A 12194-nucleotide genomic window follows, 5' to 3' on the forward strand; every position below is an offset into this window, starting at 1 on the left:
AATCAAAGAAAGTCTATTCAATGTATTTTTTGTTGTCTCTTCAGTCTGTTTTAATCTACAACAGTCCCTTCACCCACTCCCCCTTTTTATGCTCTTAACATGTCCAGTCAGTTGTCCTATAGAATGCACCACATTTTATAATGACTGATGGCTTCTTCTGTGTTCTTTGTTCTTCCACCCTACTTACTACCTATATACTGTGCCTGATGAGGAAAACAAAGGCAAGAGAAATGTAACCTAAATGAAATCTCCTTACAGCTTGCAGCATACTGATACCTGAAACATTCAGAGCCTGACATTCCTCAAGGAATCATGGCCGCCTTAATGCTTCAATGTTTATGTTTTATTAAAGACTAAAAGCAACCTTATCTTGACAGTAGCTAAATCTTCAAGGTTCTGTAAGACCTTGCTTTCAGCATACAGAAATTCCTTAAAAACTTAACGTTATATCTCCCCCCCCCCCACAAACTTAAAAGTATATAGTTAGTCACTCCTTACACTCACAGGTGCAGCTCTCTCTGCCCACGGGTCCTGTTCCTGTGCTATAATAAAATCACCTCTTTGTATTAAAAACATCTCAAGAATTCTTTCCTGGTCATTGGCTACTTGACCCAAATTTCAAATCACATCATTTTGGCACCCAATGTGGGGCTCAAATCTTCTCATCGGGATTCCAAGCCTTGGTGCAATCTTGGTGAGTACTTCCTCTCCTCTCCCTTTACTTTCATTTCAGGGACTTTTCAAAGTATGGTCTTATTGGAACACTTCCACGTCAGTTACTTGGGCTATATTCGTCTAGCCCATAGCTACTCTACAGGGAGGAACAGAGGCCTGCCTGCCTTTTGGCTTCCAGGCAAATGGCTGGAATGGTAATAAGACCCAGAAACTTGGGGTGCCTAGGTGGCTTAGTTGTTAGGCATCTGCCTTCGGCTCAGGTCATGATCGCAGGGTCCTGGGATCAAGCCCCGCGTGGGGCTCCCTGCTCAGCGGGAAGCCTGCTTCTCCCTCTCCCACTCCCCCTGCTTGTGTTCCCTCTCTTGCTGTGTCTCTCTCTTGTCACATAAATAACATCTTTAAAAAAAAAGACCCAGAAACTTGATGCCCTCTCTTTATCCCTATTCTTTAAAAAAAATTATTTATTTGAGGGGGTGGGGCAGAGGGAAAGGGAGAGAAAGACCCTCAAGCACACTCCCTGCTGAGCGGGGAGCCAGAAGCAGGACTCGATCTCACGACCCTGAAATCATGACCTGAGCCAAAACCAAGAGTCAGCCACTTAACCAACTGAGCCACCCAGGCACCCTTATTCTTATTCTTACAAAGAATTGTCTTTTGGGCACAGGACAGCCACCTAAGTCGCTAGGATGGCTCCTCAATAGTCTAATGTGATCCCCTTCATATCTTCTGGCTTCCAGACCTCTGCGTGGAGCCGGCCGAAACCAGTACCCAATTGAATTAAAATCCAACCAGGGACCGTTTCCTAGGGAAGTTGGCTGTAAGGACTATATGTGTTGGAATGTCGCTTAGATCATGTGGATTTCTATCTTTACTATTTTTCATCACTGTCCCCTACTAACTACTTAAGTTACAACATTGGGTCATTTCCCCTTGTAAAACATTTCCAGTGTTTTCCATGGGTTAAAAATGGGGGGGTCTTCATGGCAAGGCATGGCACGGTATTTTGGTCCATTCACTGGCACACATTTATAGCCTAGAATGCAATGGGGAAGTGTGGGGTGGCGGGGGGATGCCGGCAATCCCTCTTATGAGGCCTTTATGGCAGGGTGGTGATCAATAGTGATTTTGTTCAAGGGAGGCCTCTGGTTGCTTTGAGAGCAGGAACCTCTAACATATCCTGCATGGGAGTCAGGGGGATTTTTGGTAATGGACCTTCTTTACTTTTCTAGGAACATGGGATCTTCTTCAGTCCCCAAGTGTTCTCCCTTGGGATGCCTTTTAACCCATTGGAATCAAGTTGGATTGCAAGATCTAAGAAAGAAAAAACTGATCATCTTCTGCAACATTATATGGCTTCAGTACTCCTTCAGAGATGAGGAAAAATGGCCCATTAATGGGACATTAAGCTTCAATATGATCTATCAGTTAGATCTCTTCTGCAAGAAACAGGGCAAATGAACTGAGGTACCCTATATTCAGGCCTTCATGGCCCTAAATCAGGATCCTGACCCAAGGGCTTCTTTCAGAATGTGTTTAACCACCAACCAGGTTAATAAACCCCCTCTGGACATATCGGATGATGATCTCAGTAGGCCCATTCTTCCTAATAAACCTGTGCTACTGGAGAAATCACGGGCTAGTCCAAACAAAAAGGACATTGGCTCTGTTACTATCCCTCCTCCTTATAAACCCCAAGACCCCACTCCTCCCAGCCCAGACGGACATACCAGGAGCAGAATTCCCTATCTTCCAGGAGTTCCACCCAAATCTGGAATGCATCCTCTTAAGGAAGTTGCTAATAGAGAAATGGGCACAATTAGAGTCCACATCCCATTCCCCATGGCAGACCTGGCTCAGATAAAACAATTAGGATGATATTCTGAAAACCCTTCTCAGTTTATTGAGGGCAACAATTCTCTATTATTATGTTTGACCTGGCAGGATGGATACATCATATTAACACGTTCCACTCCTAAGGAAGAGAACTGTATGTGGGCTGGAGAGTTTGCTGATGAACTGGCAACAAGAGATAGGGAATGATATCTGATTGGGGGGGGGTAGGGGGATGGGGATGTTGTCCCAAATACCGAGCCACACTGGAATTAGCAAGAGAATAGACTGGGAAGGAGAGAGGTGACCATATGATCACTTGATTAATAGAAGGAATGAAAAAAGGATTCTCTAAATCTGTAAACTTTGATCAAATTCAGGAAGTGACTCAAGGAGCTGCTGAAAACCCAGCTCTATTTCAGGGTCATTTAATAGAAGCCATCCATAAATACACAAACCTGGACCCAACCTCACCTGAGGGAACAACTGTATTAAACACGCATTTTATAAGTCAGTCAGTACCTGACACCTGCCGAAAACTGACTAGAATGGCTTTAGGCCCTCAAACTCCCACCCAGCACCTACTAGAGGTAGCTACTGGAGTCTTTGTTAATAGAGATGTGTCCTTAAAGCAAGAAAAGGACCAGAGAGCTAAATTGCAGGGTAAGATACAGGCTCAAATATTGGCTGGCACTATTGCAGAACCCCCACAACACCAGATGAACCTGGGGCCAAAGGAAAACCCGATATCAGACAAAGGACCAGGTAGGACCCCGTGCTATGGATGTGACCAGACTGGACATTGGAGCAAAGAATGTCCAAACAAAGGCTCTCCCCCAGGGCCATGTCCTGTCTGTAAAAAAAGGGGTGGGGGGTAAGATTGGAAGAGAGACCGTCCTCATCTCCAGAGAGAGAGGAAGACAGGAACTCGCTTCCCCGCCCGAGAGCAGGAACCAGAGGATCTCGTGTGACAGGCCCCTGAGGCTGGTCCGGCTCCCTATGACATCAAGATGACCGAGCCCCGGGTTATCCTGGATGTGGAAGGTAAGTCTGTCAATTTTCGTATCCCTACAGGAGCCACTTACTCTGTTTTTATTCAGCACTCTGGCCCAACTTGTCTTTCTAGCCATAAAATTGTTAGCATAGAAGGAAACCTAAAACATGCCTCCAGGCAATGCCTTTAACCTGTGAATACAAAAGTCAGTTGGTTACTCATGTTTTTTCTGGTCCTTCTGTCTGGTCCCACTCCATTACGTGGACAAGATGTAATGTATAAACTGGGAAGCATGTTTGCTCTTACTAAAGAAGAAGATGGCTTGTTTTCTTTAACACCTGGAGAACTAACACCTTACCCTGATATCCCTCCTAATATCTGGAAGAAAGTAAACGCACAGGTCTGGGATGGCGATATCCCACGACTGGCTCGTAAAGCCCGGCCAGTGAAAGTGACCTTGAAGGGCCCAGCCATTAGACCTCAGAAAAACCAATATCCCTTAAAACCTGTGGCAAAAGCTGGGTTACAACCACTTATTGCTAAGTTTCTCAAACATGGTATTTTAAAGCCTTGTCAATCTCCTTATAACACTCCAATTTTACCAGTAAACAAGCCAAACGGGGAATATCAGATGGTAAAGATTTAAGAGCTATTACTCATCCCATAGTGCCAAATCCATACACTATTCTCACACAGGTCCCTGGTGATACCAGCTGTTTTTCAGTACTTGATTTAAAAGACACCTTCTTGAGGAGGTGTGCCAAGGAGCTGGCTGAGGATCCACACTCTCTGCTCCAGCAGTTTAATTTTCCAGTCTAAAAAAAAGACACCTTCTTTTGCATCCCTCTATGTGAGGAAACACAGCCACTATTTGCCTTTGAATGAGCTTCAACTTCAAGCTCACAGGCTGCTCAATGAACTTGGACAGTCTTGCCACCGGGGTTTAGAGACAGTCCTCACTTGCTCGGGGCTGCCCTTAGTAAAGACCTCTGTGATCTCTCCATGCCTCAAGAGACTATAATCCAAGATGTGGGTGACATTTTAATCTGTAGTTCCACAAAACAAACGTCTGATAGTAATTCTATAACTTTACTTAACTTCTTGGCAGACAGAGGGTATTGTGTCTCCCCTAAAAAGGTGCAAATATCTAAACAGAAAGTATAATATTTGGGATATGAGCTAACACCAGGTCATCGTACCCTGTCTACTGACAGAAAAAAAGGCTTGGACACCCACCTACAAAAAAAACAACTCTGTACTTTCCTAGGTGTGGCAGGTTTTTGCCACCTGTGGATTCCTGGATTTGGGCTCTTAGCCAAACCATTGTATGATTCAATTAAAGGCCCTGATGAGGAACTTTACTCAGAACTAAAGCCCAGCAGACAAGTCCTTCAAACATTAAAAACTAAGCTTTTGTCAGCGCCAGCTTTGGCTTTACCAAATTCGGAAAAACCTTTCACTTCATATGTTGCAAAAAAATAGGGACAAGCTTTGGGAGTTCTTATCCAGAAATGAGGAAATGAAACCAGACCAAAGTCACTTGATAATGTAACACAAGGCTGGCTTGTCTTCAGGCGGTGGCTGCAACAGCCCTCGTGGTGAAAGAAGCCTCACAACTCACTCTGGGACAGGCCTTGACAGTGATGACCCCACATCAGGTCCAAAGAGCCCAAGGGCCACCAACGGGTGATGGGAGGCCCACTTACCAGATACCAGGCTATACTTTTAGACAGACCTGAGATAATAGCTCCAGCCTGTCAAACTTGAACCCCAGCTACCCCTATGCCTGGACCTAAGCATCATACTTCTACGTTAGAATATGACTGCTCAGAGATTATTGATCTTGTTCATTCTAGCGGACCAGATTTAAAAGATTTCCCTTTTGAAAATGCAGAGGACAGTTGGTTTGCTGATGGCAGTACTTTCCTGGATAAGGGAGAAAGAAAAGCTGGACGTGCTATAGTTAGCTTAATTAAGACCACTGAGGCAAAAGTCCTTCCAACAAATGCTCAAAAGGCTGAATTAAATGGCACTTACCTGTGCTCTTCAACTGGCAAAAGGCCTAAAAATTAATATTTATACTGACTCCAAATATGCTTTCTTGGTGCTACCTGCCCAATTTGGAAGGAAAGGGGATTATTATCAAGTCATAACTCCCCAAATATGGGCCTGGAATGAGGCTGTACACCTACGTAAGGAGGTAGCCGTAATTCACAGAGGACACCAAAAAGATATGACTTTAGAATCTAAAGGAGATTATTTGGCAGACCATGTAGCCAAGCAAGCAGCACAAAATAAACAAATATGAAGTCTTATACCAGTCTTAACTCCAATAAAGCCCATAACTCCTGTTTATTGAGACCAAGAAATTCACATAGCCCGGAATGAGGACATTCAAAAAATATGCAGGACTGGCTTGTTAATGATGAGGGGAAAATCTTTATACACAAAAATAACCAATGGAAGGTAATACAGGGTTTTCACCAGGAGACTCATTTGGGCAAAAGTGCTTTAGGACATTTAATTTAAAATATATTTGCTGGAATGAACTTAACAGCTACAACGAAACAGGTTTGCCCATCCTGTATTGTTGGTGCACAAGTAAATCTGGAAGGTGCGCCCTCCCCCCACTTTTAAAACCAGTCCAAAGGCATGGAACATATCCAGGAGAGGACTGGCAGCTTGATTGCACACAAATGCTTCCTTGCAAAGGCTATAAATTCCTACTAGTGTTTGTTGATACTTTCACTGGATGGGTCGAGGCCTTTTTCTATAAAACTGAAAGGGCCACGGAAGTAACCAAAGTTTTGTTGTGAGAAATTATTCCTAGATTTGGCCTTCCACAATTCCTTCAGAGTGATAATCGCCCTTCTTTCCCTGCACAAATAACCCAACAAATAGCACAAACTTTAAAAAATTAAATATTTTCTGCATTCAGCCTGGCATCCACAATCCTCTGGAAAGGTGGAAAAAGCTAATCATACTTCAAAGTGGCACTGTACTAAACTTAGTTTAGAGCGCCAGGAACATTGGGTTACTCTCTGACCAATAGGACTTCTCAGAAAGAGAACTGCTCCCAAACAACCTCTACGACTTAGCTCTTTTATTATATGGAAAGCCATTTCTTACAGTGGACCTGTTATTAGATGAAGATTATAATGCTCTATTAAATTATTCACTCAAGGCTGGTTTAATTTGTAAGGTACTTAATGAATATACTGATCACATGCTCCTCAAACCTGATTTAACTATAACTGAAAGTCTACCCCATATAAGTTGTGGAGACATGGTTCATTTAAAAGATTGGAAGTCATATACAGCGGGGGACTTAAATCCAAAACGGAAAGGTCCATATCAGGTCATTATTATGTACTCCCATTACAGTAAAATTAGGACACTCTTCATGGGCTCACATATCTAGAATAAAACCTATACCTCCTTCAGAGGAAACCCATGAGCAAATTAATGTGCCTTCTTACTCCTGTAAACCTGTAGAAGATCTCAAACTCCTATTCAAATGACGATGAAGGTTTTATGTTCAATTATCTTAAAAAAAAAGATTTTATTATTAATCAGAGAGAGAGAGAGAGAGAGCGCACAAGCAGAGGGAGCAACAGAGGGAGAGGGAGAAGCAGGCTTCCCGCTGAGCAGGGAGCCCGATGTGGGACTTGATCCAGGACCCTGGGATCATGACCTGAGCTGAAGGGAGATGCTTAACTGACTGAGCCACCCAGGTGTGTCCCTCTGTTCACCTATCTTAACGGACAATTCCTTTCTACAATGGGCAGAGCATTATGCTGAGCTACAAAATCAAACAGCTTGTTGGATATGTGGGGTTTTGTCCATGTCAAATACATCTGGGTTTCCCTAGTGGGTTTTTCCTTTACAAGGCACGGGTTGGCACTCTATATACTTACACTTCAGAAATAATATATAATGATACCCTGTTTTGTGATAAATCTATCACTAATCAGAATGTTTCTTCTTGGCCCATGATCAATATGACATGGAATTTACCAGGACATAACCAGACTTTTTCATACCCTCAAACTATTAAAATATTAACTGACTTTACAAGCCCACAAACTGATCCCCACCAGTGAGCGCCTGTTACAAAACCCTACTTATGCTATACTGAGGATGTTATATATCAAATTTGGGATACATACTTATGGCTCACACCCACCATTAGACAGCTCAGTCAAAAGGCAATTTTATGCTGGGAGCAAAAAAAATCATACAGATGATAACCTGGGCAAATAGCACATGCCATTTAGGATGGCTATCATTAGAAACATGTTCTCAAACCATTGTACTCCACGCTACCGACTGGTTTTGCTGATTAGATAAGGTGACCTGGAATCAGATGGTTAGCCCCAAACGGAACCCACTGGTTATGTGGAACTAACCTATGGCCCTGGCTTCCTCTAGGGTGGATAGGTCGTTGCACCTTAGATTTTGCCTGGACTCATGGGTGCGTTACAAAACCATCACTACCCCAGCTTCTCTTCCCAATTTAAGACAGAGGTGGACATGATCTGGTTTTCACTGGTATGACCATCTGGCATCCATTTTTATTCCATCTGTAGGGCTGGAAAGCGTAATTTGGCATATGGAAGCTCCTAATAAATACACCATAAAAGCACTCAATGATTCACAAAACAGCATCTCCTTACTTAATGAGGTCACACAAATGCTCAAAGCAGTTCTACAAAATAGAATGGCTTTAGATATCCTAGTAACAGCACAAGGAGGTACATGCGCCATTATTAAAACAGAATGCTGTGTATACATCCCAGATTGTCATTAAAATGTCACAGGACTACTAGAAGATATGAGTATTTAAATTGAGGTTCTACAAGACTCCTTCCCTCTTTCAACAATTTTGGTTAAGTTCCTGGTTTGGAGGGGGATTATGGTCAACTATTAAGGGTCTCTTTGTTGGACTTCTCATTCTTATAGCCATTTTAATTCTAACACATTGTCTTCTTCAGTGTTTTTTCGCTTGGTGCCAAGACTCCATCACTACAGTAACTGCACATCAACAGATGATCCTTTTTACTCAGGGAGATTCATATATGCTGTCTACCTTGGATTCGACTGCCTCTACCTTTCATAACTCCTACATCCTCAACTGATGCTGACTCATAGGTAGGGACATCTCTATGCCCCGATTCAGCAGGAAGGAGTTACAAAAGGTAATACCTTTTACCCTCAACAATCTTAAAGATTGAAGGGTCAAAACTGTTCAGGGGAAAAATGGTGAGGAAAACAAAGAGAAATGTAGCCTAAATGAAATCTCCTTACAGCTTGCAGCACACTGATACCTGAAACACTCAGAGCCTGACATTCCTCAAGGAATCATGGCCGCCTTAATGCCTCAATGTTTATGTTTTATTAAAGACTAAAAGCAACTTTATCTTGACAGTAGCTAAATCTTCAAGGTTCTGTAAGACCTTGCTTTCAGCATATAGAAATTCCTTAAAAACAATGTTATCTCTCCCTCCCCTCCCTCCACAAACTTAAAAGTATATAGTCAGTCACTCCTCACACTCACAGGTGCAGCTCTCTCTGCCCACGAGTCCTGTTCCTGTGCTATAATAAAATCACCTTTGTATTAAAAACATCTCAAGAATTCTTTCCTGGTCATTGGCTACTTGACCCAAACTTCAAATCACATCATGCCTATCGCTCCAAAGCCTTGATTAAATTCCAATTCAATTTTGGGGTTGGGGGAGGTAATGAGAAGACTTCATAGGTGGTGCCGTACACTTGACATTGCAGCACATCAGGAGGCTTATGATGTTTGGTTGTCTCATTCTTAATGATGCTAAGATTGGTCAGTGGGTTCAATGGGTTATCTCTTCATAATGAATTTCTCCATCAACATCTCACCTCATGGTTTCACCATACATTGCTGACCACTGTCTGAAGCAGTTATTTTATTAGGAGGTTGCAAAATGGTAATTTTCCTAACTCTAACATTCCTTCAGCATTCTTCAGCTGAGATTCTTTTGAACAGAACTATCACTATTTTTAGAGCTATTGACTATGCACAGATAGAATTAATATCAGAAAGGCAAAATACATCTTTATTATTTCCTCTTACGAATTTTCAGAGCATCCGATGTTTTTGTTTCTCTTTTTTTTAATTATTATGAATTTGTGACTTTTTGTATAACATGTTTTAACGTTATAATCTTTCATACCAATGTTGAGTTTGTCCCATCTTAGGCCAATGGAAGCACCTTCAAATTGGAACTTGTGTCCTTTTGATGTGGTCACATTCATTTTTAATAATGTCCTTGTTTTCTGGTACAAGACATCCCAGGCTCACCTTGTTTATATACTGCCCCAAACTTGGAATCAGCCATTTCTCCAAAGAGCCCTGGTCTCTGTGATGGGAAATAGTATTTAGAAACCACAATCTAGATGCTAGAAGTACTCATTGCTAGTCAGTCATCATTGTTTCTAAACATTTTTAGTGGACAGAGCTAGAAAATACATAACTTTTTTAAAAGTGCAAAAAAGCATGAGTTCACACTAATATTTCTAATTAAAATTTACGATTGCAGAGTTTGATTCTGCAACCAAAGATTCTGAAGTTTCTGAAATCTAATTTCTTTAATTTGTCCTTAGATCTATTTCATAATAGCCACATCAACATTATAGCAGCAATGAGACTAGTAAATGAAAGCTTAAAATTTTGTTATAGTTCTTTTTACCCTTAGAGTATATCCTAATAAAGATACAAATTCAAAATACCTTTTGTAAGATTGAGTATCTCTGTCACCAACTTGATAGTTATTTTCATTCATTTTAGTTGGTTTTCAAGTTAGCTGTCCTCTAGTGATGTTACTTAGGTTGTTCCTTTTTTCCATTTTTGCTGTTACAAACCATACTATAGTGAAATTTTTTAAAAACATATTTATTTATTTATTTTAGAGAGAGAAAAAGTGGGAGGAGGGGCAGAGGGAGTGGGAGAGAGAATCCCAAGCAGACTTCCCGCTGAGCACGGACCCTGACACGGGGCTTGATCTCATGACCCTGAGATCATGACCTGACCCCAAATCAAGAGTCAGATGCTCAACCCACTGAGCCACCCAGGTGCCCCTGAAATTTTTGTATTTTTTCAAGAGAATTTTCACTATAGTTTCCTAAAAGTGAGACTACTGGGTTGTATGATTGCATATGCCTATGTAATTTTGCTGGATATTATCAAAATCTTTTCTATAAAGTTTGTATCATTTTGCATTCCCTCCATCAATGTACCATAGGAATCAGCTGGGTAATAAAAAGGAAGAGGCTGGGATTATTAGAACCTAGAACCTTGGTGACTGAGGAGAGGGTCCTGCTCAGCCACTGTTTAATACCTCAGGAGCTAGGAAAGGGCTTCTAGGAGTCAGAACGCAGATCTCAAAGAGGGCTTGTGGCACAGATGGCTGGGACACCTCAGGAGCTTGCAGGAGGCTCCCTGAGGAGCTAGGCCTGAGGCCTGTGAGGGGCACAGCCCAAGTAGTGCTGATACCTCCATGGGAACATCACGAGGCCGGTTCTAGGAATGCTAAACCAACTGGTGACAAACCAACTGCTGCCCCCGAGGAAATCACCATTGCTGAGGGGATGTTGACAGGAAACACAAGCAAAAAAGGAACAAGTCTTTTGTCCTTTCTGATTTTGTCTCTATCACCCCTTGTTGACAGAAGCTTAAAAAGTCAGCTAGCAAAGAAAAAAAAAAGTGATTTGTGGAGTTCCAGAATCAGATAGCAAATTGTAAAGAGGTGGGCTTGGAGGTGAGAGAAAATGGCTGGCACATACGAAAAAGTGGAATTTATTCCATGAAAGTAAGAATATTTCAGTATCAACAAATCAGTGAATATAGTTTTATGAACATACCTAAGGAGAATAATCATATCCCTTTGTGCTATTAAGCTATTATGTTTCAGCTTCAAATCCACATGTTTCACTCCACTTCGTTAAGGCCAGGCCTTTGCAAAACCCCATTTTTTCCTTTGCAGGCTCCCTTTCAGTCTCTGGCAACAGGAGATAGAAGCAAACTGCAAGTATGGAGGAGGAAAAAGAAATTTGCTCCTTCCTGTTTGCTACTTGTTCCTGTCAAATGGCTCACCCTGGCGGGAACAACGGACTTCAGAAGCAACAGATGGTTCCAGTCTGCAGCTTTTCCACACTATCAGACCAGTCTTGTCACAGCCCATCAGGGAAACAGCACTAACTCGTTGCACACCTTCCCTAGAGTCCTGGAACTCTTCCTCCAAGCCTTTAGGTTTCAATAATTCCATTCTTTTTTCTTTGCATCCCCAGCCCCAGAGTACTTCCCATAGTTACCTCCTCTAGGACACTCCAGGGGTCCCTTTTGCCTTTTCAGTTCTTGTTTAGTTCTGTACTATATGGCTAACAATTCATAAAATAATTGTGGTTTCTGTCTCTTGGCTGGACCCTAACTCATACAGTCTCTATCAATGTCAAAAGTCACTTGACAAAAATTCAACACTTATTCATGATTTTTTTAAGAAGCACTCAATAAAATAATTGATAGACAATACTTTAATGTGATTATAAATTATACATAACCAGCTTAAAACCCAGCATCTTACTTATTAGGGTAAAACCAGAGGCATTCCCATGAAAATCAGGAACAATACAAGGATACCTATTCTCGCTACAATTTTACATT

The sequence above is a fragment of the Eumetopias jubatus genome, unplaced genomic scaffold (assembly GCF_037043125.1).
Source record: "Eumetopias jubatus isolate StellerSeaLion01/CBP00866 unplaced genomic scaffold, mEumJub1_p1.0 scaffold_3, whole genome shotgun sequence".
Classification (NCBI taxonomy): Eukaryota; Metazoa; Chordata; class Mammalia; order Carnivora; family Otariidae; genus Eumetopias; species Eumetopias jubatus.